Source organism: Crinia signifera, chromosome 8 (genome assembly GCF_055691185.1).
Source record: "Crinia signifera chromosome 8, ASM5569118v1, whole genome shotgun sequence".
NCBI lineage: Eukaryota > Metazoa > Chordata > Amphibia > Anura > Myobatrachidae > Crinia > Crinia signifera.
The window spans coordinates 155,412,653-155,433,281 of NC_139224.1; the positions used below are offsets into that span (position 1 = coordinate 155,412,653).

The window sequence follows — 20,629 nt, forward strand, 5'->3', positions numbered from 1 at the left end:
TTTTTGTGTTGGTGGAAAAACTATGGAAGAAAATGATTATGTCTTATATATGATTCTCCGGAATACTTTATTGCTGTGATTTTATTCCCGCACTCTATACCATGGTGATTTCTGTAGACACTCTAGCAAGTTGAAGAACTGGTTTTAAATTACTATTCGACCAATGGAAATGTAATTCTTTCTTCACTTGGTAGACTCATTTGCATACTTACCCATGATGCATCTGATACATTTCAAGGTTTTTGTTGTAAAAATATTTACTATTTTGCAATTTAAACGTTTTCTTTTTTTAAATGTAAAGTTGTAAATATATTAGGATTGTATTTGTTATATTTAAAAATGGCTAAATATACATGTGTGTTGTCCTCTCTCTTGCTAAACTGAGGTCTATTTGAAACCGGGAAAATATACATGACACTTATGCCCCTTTCAGACCGCACTTTTAAAACGGTAAATTGCCGTTTTTTTACCGTTTTAAAACGGTAATGTGTGCGGTCTGAAAGGTCCAGTCCCACTTAACCGGTTAGAAAATGCCGTTTTTTCTAACCGGTTAAAATGCAGGGTCCTACCCGTTTCTGAACCGGTATTTTAGCGCAAAAATCGGCTCAGAAACGGTATTTAGGACCCAGCCAATGAGCTGGGTCCTAAATTCAGCACAGTGAATACTTAATGAGCTCTCATTAAGTATTCACAGCACTGGAGCCCCCCCCGCGCGTGTCGACACCCCCCGCGCGCGTGTCGACGCCCCCCCGCGCGTGTCGACGGCCCCCCCGCGTGTCGGCGCCCCCCCCCCGTGTCGACTTACCCCGTGCCGGTATCTCCGTTGTGGTTCCCGGCACTGCAGCTCAGTATGCTCGGAAAGCACTTATGAAAAAAGTGTCTTTCAGAAAATGGCTGCCCCCCATACGGAAGACAGTTTTTTTAAACAGGGTTTCCTATGGGGCAGCCATTTTCTGGAAGACACTTTTTTCATAAGTGCTTTCCGAGCATACTGAGCTGCAGTCCACAACGGAGGTACCGGCACGGGGTAAGTCGACACGGGGGGGCGCCGACACGCGGGGTGGGGTGGGGGGGGGCGTCGACACGCGCGGGGGGCGTCGACATGCGCGGGGGGGGGGGGGGGGCGTCGACATGCTCTCGGTCGACACGCGAGGGGGGGGGGGGGAAGCTGCACGGAGGGCAGGGCTGAAGGCTGCACTGGCTTTGACCCTGTATTTGGAAAGTTTCCAAAAACGGGTCTGCCAGTGTCAAAAAATCGGCACTTAAACGGTAATATACCGTTTAAGTGCTGCGGTGTGAAAGGGGTTTTATCTGGCAGACCCGTTTTTGGAAACGTTTCCAAATACAGGGTCAAAGCCAGTTATGCGGTCTGAAAGCAGCATTATTGAGTATACTCTGGTTTCTCTTCAGATCGAATAAATCTTTCGCCTTTTACTAAAGATTTCCGTGGAGAGGAACAACCATGAGTTTCATGTAATTTTTTGATGCCCGGCTAACGCTGGGCTTGTTCACTGGTTAAATAAAGAGTATAATAGGGATGGCCATCGATCCATCTTCCATCAATGGTTCCCATTGATGCCTATAAACCATTTTATAGGTTGCCATCGATGGTTCCCACCATTGTCTACTTGCGCATGCGCAGAGGAAGAATGGGGTGACCGGCGCGGGAAGGCTCGCGCATGCGCTATAGGACTATATCTGATGCACATGCGCAGAAGAAACCTTATTATCCAGCTCGTCAGGTTAGGTAGTTCTATCGCGCATGCGTGCACCTCCCGGCGGCCGCCCGACCCGGGCCCATTCTTACTAGGACTCGGAGAGGGTGTATAGCCGGGCAGCTGGCCAACAGCCAGCAGGGTAAATATATATGTATATATCGACATCGAATGCCATCCATCGATGGCATCAAACTATTTGACCCTCGCCTATTGATGCCCAAAACATCGAGCACTAGGTCCCGACCATCGATGTTTTGGGAACATCGATAGTCGATGGCCATCCCTAGAGTGTAATAGTTTTATTGTAGGTATTGTACGTTAAGAATGGCTATCATTGTGGTTCCTATCAATGGCAATAGTGCAACTGGCCATTGATGTTTTGCCTATTGATGCCTGGTCACCTGTTTTTTTGACTGATTGGCCCATGGGCAGTGGCGTAACTATAGTTCCGCAGCCCCCGAGGTGGCAGGGGGGCGCAGAGAAATTGGGGGTGCCGCCGGGGGGGCAGCGGGGCTATAGTTACCCGCGGTCTGCGTCTCGCCCGGCTCTGCCGGGACCTGCCTGACCGTCACGGTCCCGGCCGGCTCCTGCTGCAATGAAAACTGACAATTAGAAAATGGCTGCCCCCATACTGTAGACAGTTTTCTGTCTGCAGTATGGGGGCAGCCATTTTCTAAGAGTCAGTTTTCATTGTAGCAGCAGGAGCCGGCCGGGACCGTGATGGTCAGGCAGGTCCCGACAGAGAGCCGGGCGAGACGCAGACAGCGGGTAAGAAGGGGAGGGCAGGTTAGGTGTGTGCGGGGGGGGGGGGAATAAACGTTCGGCGGGGGGCGCTAAATAGTTAAGTTACGCCCCTGCCCATGGGCCAAACAAAACATGGGGGCAGGGCTATGCTCCAAGACCCGGCCCCTTAGGAAAAAAGGTAAAACACAACTACTCATTTAAGCTTGACATCGATGGTGGGAAACCATCTGGTTCTACCCCATCGATAGCTAAACTATTCTACATCGGCCATAAACCATCACTGATTTAAAAGCATAGATGGTCGATGGCCATCCCTATTTTACATTGGTTCCACTTTTGTGCAGTGGTATTATATTAGTTTTTTCCCAGTCCTCTGGGATTGCACCTGTAGCTAGTGACTGGTTGAATTATTCTGTTATTGGTGCTACCAGCACATCCTTTAGCTATTTCCTTGGATGTATCCAAACTGGCCCTATTGATTTATCCCCTTTCAGTTTTAAGAGTTCTCTTAGGACCTTCTTCTCTGTAAATGTACTTTCAACTACTTTATTTTTATGAATGTCCTTGCAGACTATGTCCCCTTCCACTTTCATTCTGTAGTGAATGAATTTAAGGGGATCTGCTATCGTCTCCATCCACCAAATTTTCACTCTGTCTTAAGCCATATTATTCCTCCATTTGATTTTCTCCTTTCACTTATATACTTGAAAAAAAGTTTTGCCCCATTATCTACTGAAAGGGCCATTTACGCCTCCGTTTCTGCCTTTTCACCCCTGGTTAACTCCTTAGCTTCTTTCCATAAGGTAAGATGTACCTTTTTGTCCTGATTATTTTAAGTGTGCTTGTGTTTTTTACAGGCCATTTTTTTTGGCTTTCACACTAGTTGATAACTTTTTTGTGAACCACACTGATTTCCTTTTCCTGGTGTTTTCCTAACTCATTTGACACAAAACTCTGTTGCTTTTAGTATTGCCCTTTTAGTTTTTTTTTCACACCTCTACTGTTCTCATTTCAATTTCAGAATTGTTTTAGAAGAATAGCATATTTTTAGAAGATTTTCTTGAATTTTTTAATCTAAAGGCATTTGAATAAACTGATTTGTGTTTTTTTTTCCAGTTTTCAATAAAAAAGTACTATGATCAGAATGAGTTAGTATTATTGTTTCATATTTCTAGGTTTTCTGTTTTCTTTAAAAGGTTGTTTTGTTTCCTACATAGCTGACGCAGGGCTTAATTACTAGTGAAATTGAGACATTTCAAATTTTTCATGAATCTTTTAGAATTTGACATTAAATATTGGTATTTTTGTGTTGGTGGAAAAACTGTGGAAGAAAATGATTATGTCTTATATATGATTCTCCGGAATACTTTATTGCTGTGATTTTATTCCCGCACTCTATACCATGGTGATTTCTGTAGACACTCTAGCAAGTTGAAGAACTGGTTTTAAATTACTATTCGACCAATGGAAATGTAATTCTTTCTTCACTTGGTAGACTCATTTGCATACTTACCCATGATGCATCTGATACATTTCAAGGTTTTTGTTGTAAAAATATTTACTATTTTGCAATTTAAACGTTTCCTTTTTTTAAATGTAAAGTTGTAAATATATTAGGATTGTATTTGTTATATTTAAAAATGGCTAAATATACATTTGTGTTGTCCTCTCTCTTGCTAAACTGAGGTCTATTTGAAACCGGGAAAATATACATGACACTTATTGAGTATACTCTGGTTTCTCTTCAGATCGAATAAATCTTTCGCCTTTTACTAAAGATTTCCGTGGAGAGGAACAACCATGAGTTTCATGTAATTTTTTGATGCCCGGCTAACGCTGGGCTTGTTCACTGGTTAAATAAAGAGTATAATAGGGATGGCCATCGATCCATCTTCCATCAATGGTTCCCATTGATGCCTATAAACCATTTTATAGGTTGCCATCGATGGTTCCCACCATTTTCTACTTGCGCATGCGCAGAGGAAGAACGGGGTGACCGGCGCGGGAAGGTTCGCGCATGCGCAGAAGAAACCTTATTATCCAGCTCGTCAGGTTAGGTAGTTCTATCGCGCATGCGTGCACCTCCCGGCGGCCGCCCGACCCGGGCCCATTCTTACTAGGACTCGGAGAGGGTGTATAGCCGGGCAGCTGGCCAACAGCCAGCAGGGTAAATATATATATATATATATATCGACATCGAATGCCATCCATCGATGGCATCAAACTATTTGACCCTCGCCTATTGATGCCCAAAACATCGAGCACTAGGTCCCGACCATCGATGTTTTGGGAACATCGATAGTCGATGGCCATGCCTAGAGTGTAATAGTTTTATTGTAGGTATTGTACGTTAAGAATGGCTATCATTGTGGTTCCTATCAATGGCAATAGTGCAACTGCCCATTGATGTTTTGCCTATTGATGCCTGGTCACCTGTTTTTTTGACTGATTGGCCCATGGGCAGTGGCGTAACTATAGTTCCGCAGCCCCCGAGGTGGCAGGGGGGCGCAGAGAAATTGGGGGTGCCGCCGGGGGGGCAGCGGGGCTATAGTTACCCGCGGTTTGCGTCTCGCCCGGCTCTCTGCCGGGACCTGCCTGACCGTCACGGTCCCGGCCGGCTCCTGCTGCAATGAAAACTGACAATTAGAAAATGGCTGCCCCCATACTGTAGACAGTTTTCTGTCTGCAGTATGGGGGCAGCCATTTTCTAAGAGTCAGTTTTCATTGTAGCAGCAGGAGCCGGCCGGGACCGTGATGGTCAGGCAGGTCCCGACAGAGAGCCGGGCGAGACGCAGACAGCGGGTAAGAAGGGGAGGGCAGGTTAGGTGTGTGCGGGGGGGGGGGAATAAACGTTCGGCGGGGGCGCTAAATAGTTAAGTTACGCCCCTGCCCATGGGCCAAACAAAACATGGGGGCAGGGCTATGCTCCAAGACCCGGCCCCTTAGGAAAAAAGGTAAAACACAACTACTCATTTAAGCTTGACATCGATGGTGGGAAACCATCTGGTTCTACCCCATCGATAGCTAAACTATTCTACATCGGCCATAAACCATCACTGATTTAAAAGCATAGATGGTCGATGGCCATCCCTATTTTACATTGGTTCCACTTTTGTGCAGTGGTATTATATTAGTTTTTTCCCAGTCCTCTGGGATTGCACCTGTAGCTAGTGACTGGTTGAATTATTCTGTTATTGGTGCTACCAGCACATCCTTTAGCTATTTCCTTGGATGTATCCAAACTGGCCCTATTGATTTATCCCCTTTCAGTTTTAAGAGTTCTCTTAGGACCTTCTTCTCTGTAAATGTACTTTCAACTACTTTATTTTTATGAATGTCCTTGCAGACTATGTCCCCTTCCACTTTCATTCTGTAGTGAATGAATTTAAGGGGATCTGCTATCGTCTCCATCCACCAAATTTTCACTCTGTCTTAAGCCATATTATTCCTCCATTTGATTTTCTCCATTCACTTATATACTTGAAAAAAAGTTTTGCCCCATTATCTACTGAAAGGGCCATTTACGCCTCCGTTTCTGCCTTTTCACCCCTGGTTAACTCCTTAGCTTCTTTCCATAAGGTAAGATGTACCTTTTTGTCCTGATTATTTTAAGTGTGCTTGTGTTTTTTACAGGCCATTTTTTTTGGCTTTCACACTAGCTGATAACTTTTTTGTGAACCACACTGATTTCCTTTTCCTGGTGTTTTCCTAACTCATTTGACACAAAACTCTGTTGCTTTTAGTATTGCCCTTTTAGTTTTTTTCACACCTCTACTGTTCTCATTTCAATTTCAGAATTGTTTTAGAAGAATAGCATATTTTTAGAAGATTTTCTTGAATTTTTTAATCTAAAGGCATTTGAATAAACTGATTTGTGTTTTTTTTCCAGTTTTCAATAAAAAGGTACTTATGTAGTAACTGGGCTGCCGATTTTGAAATCGGGTCCATCGCATCGCATCGCACCCGACCAAATCGCATGCGATGCGATGCGATGCGATGGACCCGATTTTTCCATAGGATTCAATGTTAAAATGGACTGAGTCCATTTCAACATGGAATTCAATGGGAAAAGGGGTCCTTTTCATACCCCTACTATCCAAGTGGGCATGGAGTTGGATATAAACCTGTGGCGAGCGTAGCGAGCCACCGAGCCCGAAGCGTGGCGAGCGTAGCGAGCCCCGCGAGGGGACACAGAATACCGTCCCCTCGCGGGGCTCGCTTCGCTCGCCACGCTTCGGGCTCGGTGGCTCGCTACAGGTTTATATCCAACTCCATGCCCACTTGGATAGTAGGGGTATGAAAAAAACCCCTTTTTCCCATTGAATTCCATGTTAAAATGGACTCAGTCCATTTTAACATTGAATCCTATGGAAAAATCGGGTCATCGCATCGCATCGCATCGTATAGCATCTGATTGTATGCCTTAACTTAAGGCATACAATCAAAAAATCGGCAGCCCAGATACTACATAAGTACCAATAAAAAAGTACTATGATCAGAATTAGTTAGTATTATTGTTTCATATTTCTAGGTTTTCTGTTTTCTTTAAAAGGTTGTTTTGTTTCCTACATAGCTGACGCAGGGCTTAATTACTAGTGAAATTGAGACATTTCAAATTTTTCATGAATCTTTTAGAATTTGACATTAAATATTGGTATTTTTGTGTTGGTGGAAAAACTGTGGAAGAAAATGATTATGTCTTATATATGATTCTCCGGAATACTTTATTGCTGTGATTTTATTCCCGCACTCTATACCATGGTGATTTCTGTAGACACTCTAGCAAGTTGAAGAACTGGTTTTAAATTACTATTCGACCAATGGAAATGTAATTCTTTCTTCACTTGGTAGACTCATTTGCATACTTACCCATGATGCATCTGATACATTTCAAGGTTTTTGTTGTAAAAATATTTACTATTTTGCAATTTAAACGTTTTCTTTTTTTAAATGTAAAGTTGTAAATATATTAGGATTGTATTTGTTATATTTAAAAATGGCTAAATATACATGTGTGTTGTCCTCTCTCTTGCTAAACTGAGGTCTATTTGAAACCGGGAAAATATACATGACACTTATTGAGTATACTCTGGTTTCTCTTCAGATCGAATAAATCTTTCGCCTTTTACTAAAGATTTCCGTGGAGAGGAACAACCATGAGTTTCATGTAATTTTTTGATGCCCGGCTAACGCTGGGCTTGTTCACTGGTTAAATAAAGAGTATAATAGGGATGGCCATCGATCCATCTTCCATCAATGGTTCCCATTGATGCCTATAAACCATTTTATAGGTTGCCATCGATGGTTCCCACCATTGTCTACTTGCGCATGCGCAGAGGAAGAATGGGGTGACCGGCGCGGGAAGGTTCGCGCATGCGCTATAGGACTATATCTGATGCACATGCGCAGAAGAAACCTTATTATCCAGCTCGTCAGGTTAGGTAGTTCTATCGCGCATGCGTGCACCTCCCGGCGGCCGCCCGACCCGGGCCCATTCTTACTAGGACTCGGAGAGGGTGTATAGCCGGGCAGCTGGCCAACAGCCAGCAGGGTAAATATATATATATCGACATCAAATGCCATCCATCGATGGCATCAAACTATTTGACCCTCGCCTATTGATGCCCAAAACATCGAGCACTAGGTCCCGACCATCGATGTTTTGGGAACATCGATAGTCGATGGCCATCCCTAGAGTGTAATAGTTTTATTGTAGGTATTGTACGTTAAGAATGGCTATCATTGTGGTTCCTATCAATGGCAATAGTGCAACTGGCCATTGATGTTTTGCCTATTGATGCCTGGTCACCTGTTTTTTTGACTGATTGGCCCATGGGCAGTGGCGTAACTATAGTTCCGCAGCCCCCGAGGTGGCAGGGGGGCGCAGAGAAATTGGGGGTGCCGCCGGGGGGGCAGCGGGGCTATAGTTACCCGCGGTCTGCGTCTCGCCCGGCTCTCTGCCGGGACCTGCCTGACCGTCACGGTCCCGGCCGGCTCCTGCTGCAATGAAAACTGACAATTAGAAAATGGCTGCCCCCATACTGTAGACAGTTTTCTGTCTGCAGTATGGGGGCAGACATTTTCTAAGAGTCAGTTTTCATTGTAGCAGCAGGAGCCGGCCGGGACCGTGATGGTCAGGCAGGTCCCGACAGAGAGCCGGGCGAGACGCAGACAGCGGGTAAGAAGGGGAGGGCAGGTTAGGTGTGTGCGGGGGGGGGTGGGAATAAACGTTCGGCGGGGGGCGCTAAATAGTTAAGTTACGCCCCTGCCCATGGGCCAAACAAAACATGGGGGCAGGGCTATGCTCCAAGACCCGGCCCCTTAGGAAAAAAGGTAAAACACAACTACTCATTTAAGCTTGACATCGATGGTGGGAAATCATCTGGTTCTACCCCATCGATAGCTAAACTATTCTACATCGGCCATAAACCATCACTGATTTAAAAGCATAGATGGTCGATGGCCATCCCTATTTTACATTGGTTCCACTTTTGTGCAGTGGTATTATATTAGTTTTTTCCCAGTCCTCTGGGATTGCACCTGTAGCTAGTGACTGGTTGAATTATTCTGTTATTGGTGCTACCAGCACATCCTTTAGCTATTTCCTTGGATGTATCCAAACTGGCCCTATTGATTTATCCCCTTTCAGTTTTAAGAGTTCTCTTAGGACCTTCTTCTCTGTAAATGTACTTTCAACTACTTTATTTTTATGAATGTCCTTGCAGACTATGTCCCCTTCCACTTTCATTCTGTAGTGAATGAATTTAAGGGGATCTGCTATCGTCTCCATCCACCAAATTTTCACTCTGTCTTAAGCCATATTATTCCTCCATTTGATTTTCTCCTTTCACTTATATACTTGAAAAAAAGTTTTGCCCCATTATCTACTGAAAGGGCCATTTACGCCTCCGTTTCTGCCTTTTCACCCCTGGTTAACTCCTTAGCTTCTTTCCATAAGGTAAGATGTACCTTTTTGTCCTGATTATTTTAAGTGTGCTAGTGTTTTCTACAGGCCATTTTTTTTGGCTTTCACACTAGCTGATAACTTTTTTGTGAACCACACTGATTTCCTTTTCCTGGTGTTTTCCTAACTCATTTGACACAAAACTCTGTTGCTTTTAGTATTGCCCTTTTAGTTTTTTTCACACCTCTACTGTTCTCATTTCAATTTCAGAATTGTTTTAGAAGAATAGCATATTTTTAGAAGATTTTCTTGAATTTTTTAATCTAAAGGCATTTGAATAAACTGATTTGTGTTTTTTTTCCAGTTTTCAATAAAAAAGTACTATGATCAGAATTAGTTAGTATTATTGTTTCATATTTCTAGGTTTTCTGTTTTCTTTAAAAGGTTGTTTTGTTTCCTACATAGCTGACGCAGGGCTTAAATACTAGTGAAATTGAGACATTTCAAATTTTTCATGAATCTTTTAGAATTTGACATTAAATATTGGTATTTTTGTGTTGGTGGAAAAACTGTGGAAGAAAATGATTATGTCTTATATATGATTCTCCGGAATACTTTATTGCTGTGATTTTATTCCCGCACTCTATACCATGGTGATTTCTGTAGACACTCTAGCAAGTTGAAGAACTGGTTTTAAATTACTATTCGACCAATGGAAATGTAATTCTTTCTTCACTTGGTAGACTCATTTGCATACTTACCCATGATGCATCTGATACATTTCAAGGTTTTTGTTGTAAAAATATTTACTATTTTGCAATTTAAACGTTTTCTTTTTTTAAATGTAAAGTTGTAAATATATTAGGATTGTATTTGTTATATTTAAAAATGGCTAAATATACATGTGTGTTGTCCTCTCTCTTGCTAAACTGAGGTCTATTTGAAACCGGGAAAATATACATGACACTTATTGAGTATACTCTGGTTTCTCTTCATATCGAATAAATCTTTCGCCTTTTACTAAAGATTTCCGTGGAGAGGAACAACCATGAGTTTCATGTAATTTTTTGATGCCCGGCTAACACTGGGCTTGTTCACTGGTTAAATAAAGAGTATAATAGGGATGGCCATCGATCCATCTTCCATCAATGGTTCCCATTGATGCCTATAAACCATTTTATAGGTTGCCATCGATGGTTCCCACCATTGTCTACTTGCGCATGCGCAGAGGAAGAATGGGGTGACCGGCGCGGGAAGGTTCGCGCATGCGCTATAGGACTATATCTGATGCACATGCGCAGAAGAAACCTTATTATCCAGCTCGTCAGGTTAGGTAGTTCTATCGCGCATGCGTGCACCTCCCGGCGGCCGCCCGACCCGGGCCCATTCTTACTAGGACTCGGAGAGGGTGTATAGCCGGGCAGCTGGCCAACAGCCAGCAGGGTAAATATATATATATATCGACATCAAATGCCATCCATCGATGGCATCAAACTATTTGACCCTCGCCTATTGATGCCCAAAACATCGAGCACTAGGTCCCGACCATCGATGTTTTGGGAACATCGATAGTCGATGGCCATCCCTAGAGTGTAATAGTTTTATTGTAGGTATTGTACGTTAAGAATGGCTATCATTGTGGTTCCTATCAATGGCAATAGTGCAACTGGCCATTGATGTTTTGCCTATTGATGCCTGGTCACCTGTTTTTTTGACTGATTGGCCCATGGGCAGTGGCGTAACTATAGTTCCGCAGCCCCCGAGGTGGCAGGGGGGCGCAGAGAAATTGGGGGTGCCGCCGGGGGGGCAGCGGGGCTATAGTTACCCGCGGTCTGCGTCTCGCCCGGCTCTCTGCCGGGACCTGCCTGACCGTCACGGTCCCGGCCGGCTCCTGCTGCAATGAAAACTGACAATTAGAAAATGGCTGCCCCCATACTGTAGACAGTTTTCTGTCTGCAGTATGGGGGCAGCCATTTTCTAAGAGTCAGTTTTCATTGTAGCAGCAGGAGCCGGCCGGGACCGTGATGGTCAGGCAGGTCCCGACAGAGAGCCGGGCGAGACACAGACAGCGGGTAAGAAGGGGAGGGCAGGTTAGGTGTGTGCGGGGGGGGGGGGGGGGGGGAATAAACGTTCGGCGGGGGGCGCTAAATAGTTAAGTTACGCCCCTGCCCATGGGCCAAACAAAACATGGGGGCAGGGCTATGCTCCAAGACCCGGCCCCTTAGGAAAAAAGGTAAAACACAACTACTCATTTAAGCTTGACATCGATGGTGGGAAACCATCTGGTTCTACCCCATCGATAGCTAAACTATTCTACATCGGCCATAAACCATCACTGATTTAAAAGCATAGATGGTCGATGGCCATCCCTATTTTACATTGGTTCCACTTTTGTGCAGTGGTATTATATTAGTTTTTTCCCAGTCCTCTGGGATTGCACCTGTAGCTAGTGACTGGTTGAATTATTCTGTTATTGGTGCTACCAGCACATCCTTTAGCTATTTCCTTGGATGTATCCAAACTGGCCCTATTGATTTATCCCCTTTCAGTTTTAAGAGTTCTCTTAGGACCTTCTTCTCTGTAAATGTACTTTCAACTACTTTATTTTTATGAATGTCCTTGCAGACTATGTCCCCTTCCACTTTCATTCTGTAGTGAATGAATTTAAGGGGATCTGCTATCGTCTCCATCCACCAAATTTTCACTCTGTCTTAAGCCATATTATTCCTCCATTTGATTTTCTCCTTTCACTTATATACTTGAAAAAAAGTTTTGCCCCATTATCTACTGAAAGGGCCATTTACGCCTCCGTTTCTGCCTTTTCACCCCTGGTTAACTCCTTAGCTTCTTTCCATAAGGTAAGATGTACCTTTTTGTCCTGATTATTTTAAGTGTGCTTGTGTTTTTTACAGGCCATTTTTTTTGGCTTTCACACTAGCTGATAACTTTTTTGTGAACCACACTGATTTCCTTTTCCTGGTGTTTTCCTAACTCATTTGACACAAAACTCTGTTGCTTTTAGTATTGCCCTTTTAGTTTTTTTTTCACACCTCTACTGTTCTCATTTAAATTTCAGAATTGTTTTAGAAGAATAGCATATTTTTAGAAGATTTTCTTGAATTTTTTAATCTAAAGGCATTTGAATAAACTGATTTGTGTTTTTTTTTCCAGTTTTCAATAAAAAAGTACTATGATCAGAATTAGTTAGTATTATTGTTTCATATTTCTAGGTTTTCTGTTTTCTTTAAAAGGTTGTTTTGTTTCCTACATAGCTGACGCAGGGCTTAATTACTAGTGAAATTGAGACATTTCAAATTTTTCATGAATCTTTTAGAATTTGACATTAAATATTGGTATTTTTGTGTTGGTGGAAAAACTGTGGAAGAAAATGATTATGTCTTATATATGATTCTCAGGAATACTTTATTGCTGTGATTTTATTCCCGCACTCTATACCATGGTGATTTCTGTAGACACTCTAGCAAGTTGAAGAACTGGTTTTAAATTACTATTCGACCAATGGAAATGTAATTCTTTCTTCACTTGGTAGACTCATTTGCATACTTACCCATGATGCATCTGATACATTTCAAGGTTTTTGTTGTAAAAATATTTACTATTTTGCAATTTAAACGTTTTCTTTTTTTAAATGTAAAGTTGTAAATATATTAGGATTGTATTTGTTATATTTAAAAATGGCTAAATATACATGTGTGTTGTCCTCTCTCTTGCTAAACTGAGGTCTATTTGAAACCGGGAAAATATACATGACACTTATTGAGTATACTCTGGTTTCTCTTCAGATCGAATAAATCTTTCGCCTTTTACTAAAGATTTCCGTGGAGAGGAACAACCATGAGTTTCATGTAATTTTTTGATGCCCGGCTAACGCTGGGCTTGTTCACTGGTTAAATAAAGAGTATAATAGGGATGGCCATCGATCCATCTTCCATCAATGGTTCCCATTGATGCCTATAAACCATTTTATAGGTTGCCATCGATGGTTCCCACCATTGTCTACTTGCGCATGCGCAGAGGAAGAATGGGGTGACCGGCGCGGGAAGGTTCGCGCATGCGCTATAGGACTATATCTGATGCACATGCGCAGAAGAAACCTTATTATCCAGCTCGTCAGGTTAGGTAGTTCTATCGCGCATGCGTGCACCTCCCGGCGGCCGCCCGACCCGGGCCCATTCTTACTAGGACTCGGAGAGGGTGTATAGCCGGGCAGCTGGCCAACAGCCAGCAGGGTAAATATATATGTATATATCGACATCGAATGCCATCCATCGATGGCATCAAACTATTTGACCCTCGCCTATTGATGCCCAAAACATCGAGCACTAGGTCCCGACCATCGATGTTTTGGGAACATCGATAGTCGATGGCCATCCCTAGAGTGTAATAGTTTTATTGTAGGTATTGTACGTTAAGAATGGCTATCATTGTGGTTCCTATCAATGGCAATAGTGCAACTGGCCATTGATGTTTTGCCTATTGATGCCTGGTCACCTGTTTTTTTGACTGATTGGCCCATGGGCAGTGGCGTAACTATAGTTCCGCAGCCCCCGAGGTGGCAGGGGGGCGCAGAGAAATTGGGGGTGCCGCCGGGGGGGCAGCGGGGCTATAGTTACCCGCGGTCTGCGTCTCGCCCGGCTCTCTGCCGGGACCTGCCTGACCGTCACGGTCCCGGCCGGCTCCTGCTGCAATGAAAACTGACAATTAGAAAATGGCTGCCCCCATACTGTAGACAGTTTTCTGTCTGCAGTATGGGGGCAGCCATTTTCTAAGAGTCAGTTTTCATTGTAGCAGCAGGAGCCGGCCGGGACCGTGATGGTCAGGCAGGTCCCGACAGAGAGCCGGGCGAGACGCAGACAGCGGGTAAGAAGGGGAGGGCAGGTTAGGTGTGTGCGGGGGGGGGGGGGGAATAAACGTTCGGCGGGGGGCGCTAAATAGTTAAGTTACGCCCCTGCCCATGGGCCAAACAAAACATGGGGGCAGGGCTATGCTCCAAGACCCGGCCCCTTAGGAAAAAAGGTAAAACACAACTACTCATTTAAGCTTGACATCGATGGTGGGAAACCATCTGGTTCTACCCCATCGATAGCTAAACTATTCTACATCGGCCATAAACCATCACTGATTTAAAAGCATAGATGGTCGATGGCCATCCCTATTTTACATTGGTTCCACTTTTGTGCAGTGGTATTATATTAGTTTTTTCCCAGTCCTCTGGGATTGCACCTGTAGCTAGTGACTGGTTGAATTATTCTGTTATTGGTGCTACCAGCACATCCTTTAGCTATTTCCTTGGATGTATCCAAACTGGCCCTATTGATTTATCCCCTTTCAGTTTTAAGAGTTCTCTTAGGACCTTCTTCTCTGTAAATGTACTTTCAACTACTTTATTTTTATGAATGTCCTTGCAGACTATGTCCCCTTCCACTTTCATTCTGTAGTGAATGAATTTAAGGGGATCTGCTATCGTCTCCATCCACCAAATTTTCACTCTGTCTTAAGCCATATTATTCCTCCATTTGATTTTCTCCTTTCACTTATATACTTGAAAAAAAGTTTTGCCCCATTATCTACTGAAAGGGCCATTTACGCCTCCGTTTCTGCCTTTTCACCCCTGGTTAACTCCTTAGCTTCTTTCCATAAGGTAAGATGTACCTTTTTGTCCTGATTATTTTAAGTGTGCTTGTGTTTTTTACAGGCCATTTTTTTTGGCTTTCACACTAGCTGATAACTTTTTTGTGAACCACACTGATTTCCTTTTCCTGGTGTTTTCCTAACTCATTTGACACAAAACTCTGTTGCTTTTAGTATTGCCCTTTTAGTTTTTTTTTCACACCTCTACTGTTCTCATTTCAATTTCAGAATTGTTTTAGAAGAATAGCATATTTTTAGAAGATTTTCTTGAATTTTTTAATCTAAAGGCATTTGAATAAACTGATTTGTGTTTTTTTTCCAGTTTTCAATAAAAAAGTACTATGATCAGAATTAGTTAGTATTATTGTTTCATATTTCTAGGTTTTCTGTTTTCTTTAAAAGGTTGTTTTGTTTCCTACATAGCTGACGCAGGGCTTAATTACTAGTGAAATTGAGACATTTCAAATTTTTCATGAATCTTTTAGAATTTGACATTAAATATTGGTATTTTTGTGTTGGTGGAAAAACTGTGGAAGAAAATGATTATGTCTTATATATGATTCTCCGGAATACTTTATTGCTGTGATTTTATTCCCGCACTCTATACCATGGTGATTTCTGTAGACACTCTAGCAAGTTGAAGAACTGGTTTTAAATTACTATTCGACCAATGGAAATGTAATTCTTTCTTCACTTGGTAGACTCATTTGCATACTTACCCATGATGCATCTGATACATTTCAAGGTTTTTGTTGTAAAAATATTTACTATTTTGCAATTTAAACGTTTTCTTTTTTTAAATGTAAAGTTGTAAATATATTAGGATTGTATTTGTTATATTTAAAAATGGCTAAATATACATGTGTGTTGTCCTCTCTCTTGCTAAACTGAGGTCTATTTGAAACCGTGAAAATATACATGACACTTATTGAGTATACTCTGGTTTCTCTTCATATCGAATAAATCTTTCGCCTTTTACTAAAGATTTCCGTGGAGAGGAACAACCATGAGTTTCATGTAATTTTTTGATGCCCGGCTAACGCTGGGCTTGTTCACTGGTTAAATAAAGAGTATAATAGGGATGGCCATCGATCCATCTTCCATCAATGGTTCCCATTGATGCCTATAAACCATTTTATAGGTTGCCATCGATGGTTCCCACCATTGTCTACTTGCGCATGCGCAGAGGAAGAACGGGGTGACCGGCGCGGGAAGGTTCGCGCATGCGCTATAGGACTATATCTGATGCACATGCGCAGAAGAAACCTTATTATCCAGCTCGTCAGGTTAGGTAGTTCTATCGCGCATGCGTGCACCTCCCGGCGGCCGCCCGACCCGGGCCCATTCTTACTAGGACTCGGAGAGGGTGTATAGCCGGGCAGCTGGCCAACAGCCAGCAGGGTAAATATATATGTATATATCGACATCGAATGCCATCCATCGATGGCATCAAACTATTTGACCCTCGCCTATTGATGCCCAAAACATCGAGCACTAGGTCCCGACCATCGATGTTTTGGGAACATCGATAGTCAATGGCCATCCCTAGAGTGTAATAGTTTTATTGTAGGTATTGTACGTTAAGAATGGCTATCATTGTGGTTCCTATCAATGGCAATAGTGCAACTGGCCATTGATGTTTTGCCTATTGATGCCTGGTCACCTGTTTTTTTGACTGATTGGCCCATGGGCAGTGGCGTAACTATAGTTCCGCAGCCCCCGAGGTGGCAGGGGGGCGCAGAGAAATTGGGGGTGCCGCCGGGGGGGGCAGCGGGGCTATAGTTACCCGCGGTCTGCGTCTCGCCCGGCTCTCTGCCGGGACCTGCCTGACCGTCACGGTCCCGGCCGGCTCCTGCTGCAATGAAAACTGACAATTAGAAAATGGCTGCCCCCATACTGTAGACAGTTTTCTGTCTGCAGTATGGGGGCAGCCATTTTCTAAGAGTCAGTTTTCATTGTAGCAGCAGGAGCCGGCCGGGACCGTGATGGTCAGGCAGGTCCCGACAGAGAGCCGGGCGAGACGCAGACAGCGGGTAAGAAGGGGAGGGCAGGTTAGGTGTGTGCGGGGGGGGCGAATAAACGTGCGGCGGGGGGCGCTAAATAGTTAAGTTACGCCCCTGCCCATGGGCCAAACAAAGCATGGGGGCAGGGCTATGCTCCAAGACCCGGCCCCTTAGGAAAAAAAGGTAAAACACAACTACTCATTTAAGCTTGACATCGATGGTGGGAAAGCCTCTGGTTCTACCCCATCGATAGCTAAACTATTCTATATCGGCCATAAACCATCACTGATTTAAAAGCATAGATGGTCGATGGCCATCCCTATTTTACATTGGTTCCACTTTTGTGCTGTGGTATTATATTAGTTTTTTCCCAGTCCTCTGGGATTGCACCTGTAGCTAGTGACTGGTTGAATTATTCTGTTATTGGTGCTACTAGCACATCCTTTAGCTATTTCCTTGGATGTATCCAATCTGGCCCCATTGATTTATCCCCTTTCAGTTTTAAGAGTTCTCTCAGGACCTTCTTCTCTGTAAATGTACTTTCAACTACTTTATTTTTATGAATGTCCTTGCAGACTATGTCCCCTTCCACTTTCATTCTGTAGTGAATGAATTTAAGGGGATCTGCTATCGTCTCCATCCACCAAATTTTCACTCTGTCTTAAGCCATATTATTCCTCCATTTGATTTTCTCCTTTCACTTATATACTTGAAAAAAAGTTTTGCCCCATTATCTACTGAAAGGGCCATTTACGCCTCCGTTTCTGCCTTTTCACCCCTGGTTAACTCCTTAGCTTCTTTCCATAAGGTAAGATGTACCTTTTTGTCCTGATTATTTTAAGTGTGCTTGTGTTTTTTACAGGCCATTTTTTTTGGCTTTCACACTAGTTGATAACTTTTTTGTGAACCACACTGATTTCCTTTTCCTGGTGTTTTCCTAACTCATTTGACACAAAACTCTGTTGCTTTTAGTATTGCCCTTTTAGTTTTTTTTTCACACCTCTACTGTTCTCATTTCAATTTCAGAATTGTTTTAGAAGAATAGCATATTTTTAGAAGATTTTCTTGAATTTTTTAATCTAAAGGCATTTGAATAAACTGATTTGTGTTTTTTTTTCCAGTTTTCAATAAAAAAGTACTATGATCAGAATTAGTTAGTATTATTGTTTCATATTTCTAGGTTTTCTGTTTTCTTTAAAAGGTTGTTTTGTTTCCTACATAGCTGACGCAGGGCTTAATTACTAGTGAAATTGAGACATTTCAAATTTTTCATGAATCTTTTAGAATTTGACATTAAATATTGGTATTTTTGTGTTGGTGGAAAAACTGTGGAAGAAAATGATTATGTCTTATATATGATTCTCCGGAATACTTTATTGCTGTGATTTTATTACCGCACTCTATACCATGGTGATTTCTGTAGACACTCTAGCAAGTTGAAGAACTGGTTTTAAATTACTATTCGACCAATGGAAATGTAATTCTTTCTTCACTTGGTAGACTCATTTGCATACTTACCCATGATGCATCTGATACATTTCAAGGTTTTTGTTGTAAAAATATTTACTATTTTGCAATTTAAACGTTTCCTTTTTTTTAAATGTAAAGTTGTAAATATATTAGGATTGTATTTGTTATATTTAAAAATGGCTAAATATACATTTGTGTTGTCCTCTCTCTTGCTAAACTGAGGTCTATTTGAAACCGGGAAAATATACATGACACTTATTGAGTATACTCTGGTTTCTCTTCAGATCGAATAAATCTTTCGCCTTTTACTAAAGATTTCCGTGGAGAGGAACAACCATGAGTTTCATGTAATTTTTTGATGCCCGGCTAACGCTGGGCTTGTTCACTGGTTAAATAAAGAGTATAATAGGGATGGCCATCGATCCATCTTCCATCAATGGTTCCCATTGATGCCTATAAACCATTTTATAGGTTGCCATCGATGGTTCCCACCATTTTCTACTTGCGCATGCGCAGAGGAAGAACGGGGTGACCGGCGCGGGAAGGTTCGCGCATGCGCAGAAGAAACCTTATTATCCAGCTCGTCAGGTTAGGTAGTTCTATCGCGCATGCGTGCACCTCCCGGCGGCCGCCCGACCCGGGCCCATTCTTACTAGGACTCGGAGAGGGTGTATAGCCGGGCAGCTGGCCAACAGCCAGCAGGGTAAATATATATATATCGACATCAAATGCCATCCATCGATGGCATCAAACTATTTGACCCTCGCCTATTGATGCCCAAAACATCGAGCACTAGGTCCCGACCATCGATGTTTTGGGAACATCGATAGTCGATGGCCATCCCTAGAGTGTAATAGTTTTATTGTAGGTATTGTACGTTAAGAATGGCTATCATTGTGGTTCCTATCAATGGCAATAGTGCAACTGGCCATTGATGTTTTGCCTATTGATGCCTGGTCACCTGTTTTTTTGACTGATTGGCCCATGGGCAGTGGCGTAACTATAGTTCCGCAGCCCCCGAGGTGGCAGGGGGGCGCAGAGAAATTGGGGGTGCCGCCGGGGGGGCAGCGGGGCTATAGTTACCCGCGGTCTGCGTCTCGCCCGGCTCTCTGCCGGGACCTGCCTGACCGTCACGGTCCCGGCCGGCTCCTGCTGCAATGAAAACTGACAATTAGAAAATGGCTGCCCCCATACTGTAGACAGTTTTCTGTCTGCAGTATGGGGGCAGCCATTTTCTAAGAGTCAGTTTTCATTGTAGCAGCAGGAGCCGGCCGGGACCGTGATGGTCAGGCAGGTCCCGACAGAGAGCCGGGCGAGACGCAGACAGCGGGTAAGAAGGGGAGGGCAGGTTAGGTGTGTGCGGGGGGGGGGGGGGGGGCGAATAAACGTGCGGCGGGGGGCGCTAAATAGTTAAGTTACGCCCCTGCCCATGGGCCAAACAAAGCATGGGGGCAGGGCTATGCTCCAAGACCCGGCCCCTTAGGAAAAAAAGGTAAAACACAACTACTCATTTAAGCTTGACATCGATGGTGGGAAAGCCTCTGGTTCTACCCCATCGATAGCTAAACTATTCTATATCGGCCATAAACCATCACTGATTTAAAAGCATAGATGGTCGATGGCCATCCCTATTTTACATTGGTTCCACTTTTGTGCTGTGGTATTATATTAGTTTTTTCCCAGTCCTCTGGGATTGCACCTGTAGCTAGTGACTGGTTGAATTATTCTGTTATTGGTGCTACTAGCACATCCTTTAGCTATTTCCTTGGATGTATCCAATCTGGCCCCATTGATTTATCCCCTTTCAGTTTTAAGAGTTCTCTCAGGACCTTCTTCTCTGTAAATGTACTTTCAACTACTTTATTTTTATGAATGTCCTTGCAGACTATGTCCCCTTCCACTTTCATTCTGTAGTGAATGAATTTAAGGGGATCTGCTATCGTCTCCATCCACCAAATTTTCACTCTGTCTTAAGCCATATTATTCCTCCATTTGATTTTCTCCTTTCACTTATATACTTGAAAAAAAGTTTTGCCCCATTATCTACTGAAAGGGCCATTTACGCCTCCGTTTCTGCCTTTTCACCCCTGGTTAACTCCTTAGCTTCTTTCCATAAGGTAAGATGTACCTTTTTGTCC

The 20,629-nt window shown here is 43.2% G+C and overlaps 1 protein-coding gene and 7 non-coding genes across 8 annotated transcripts in view; all 8 read left to right on the forward strand.

The window, feature by feature from the left end:
* The window catches only part of ARMH1 (armadillo like helical domain containing 1), a 133,565-nt gene that overhangs the window by 44,370 nt on the left and 68,566 nt on the right, over positions 1–20,629 (forward strand). The window lies entirely within an intron of this gene.
* LOC146030028 (U5 spliceosomal RNA) lies at positions 1,391–1,505 on the forward strand. Its single transcript, XR_014455542.1, has one exon. It is a non-coding gene; the product is annotated as a U5 spliceosomal RNA (small nuclear RNA).
* Positions 4,191–4,305, forward strand: LOC146030029 (U5 spliceosomal RNA). The gene has a single exon (XR_014455543.1). It is a non-coding gene; the product is annotated as a U5 spliceosomal RNA (small nuclear RNA).
* Positions 7,547–7,661, forward strand: LOC146030030 (U5 spliceosomal RNA). The gene has a single exon (XR_014455544.1). It is a non-coding gene; the product is annotated as a U5 spliceosomal RNA (small nuclear RNA).
* Positions 10,343–10,457, forward strand: LOC146030014 (U5 spliceosomal RNA). Its single transcript, XR_014455530.1, has one exon. It is a non-coding gene; the product is annotated as a U5 spliceosomal RNA (small nuclear RNA).
* On the forward strand, positions 13,150–13,264 carry LOC146030032 (U5 spliceosomal RNA). The gene has a single exon (XR_014455546.1). It is a non-coding gene; the product is annotated as a U5 spliceosomal RNA (small nuclear RNA).
* Positions 15,953–16,067, forward strand: LOC146030016 (U5 spliceosomal RNA). Its single transcript, XR_014455532.1, has one exon. It is a non-coding gene; the product is annotated as a U5 spliceosomal RNA (small nuclear RNA).
* Positions 18,756–18,870, forward strand: LOC146030033 (U5 spliceosomal RNA). The gene has a single exon (XR_014455547.1). It is a non-coding gene; the product is annotated as a U5 spliceosomal RNA (small nuclear RNA).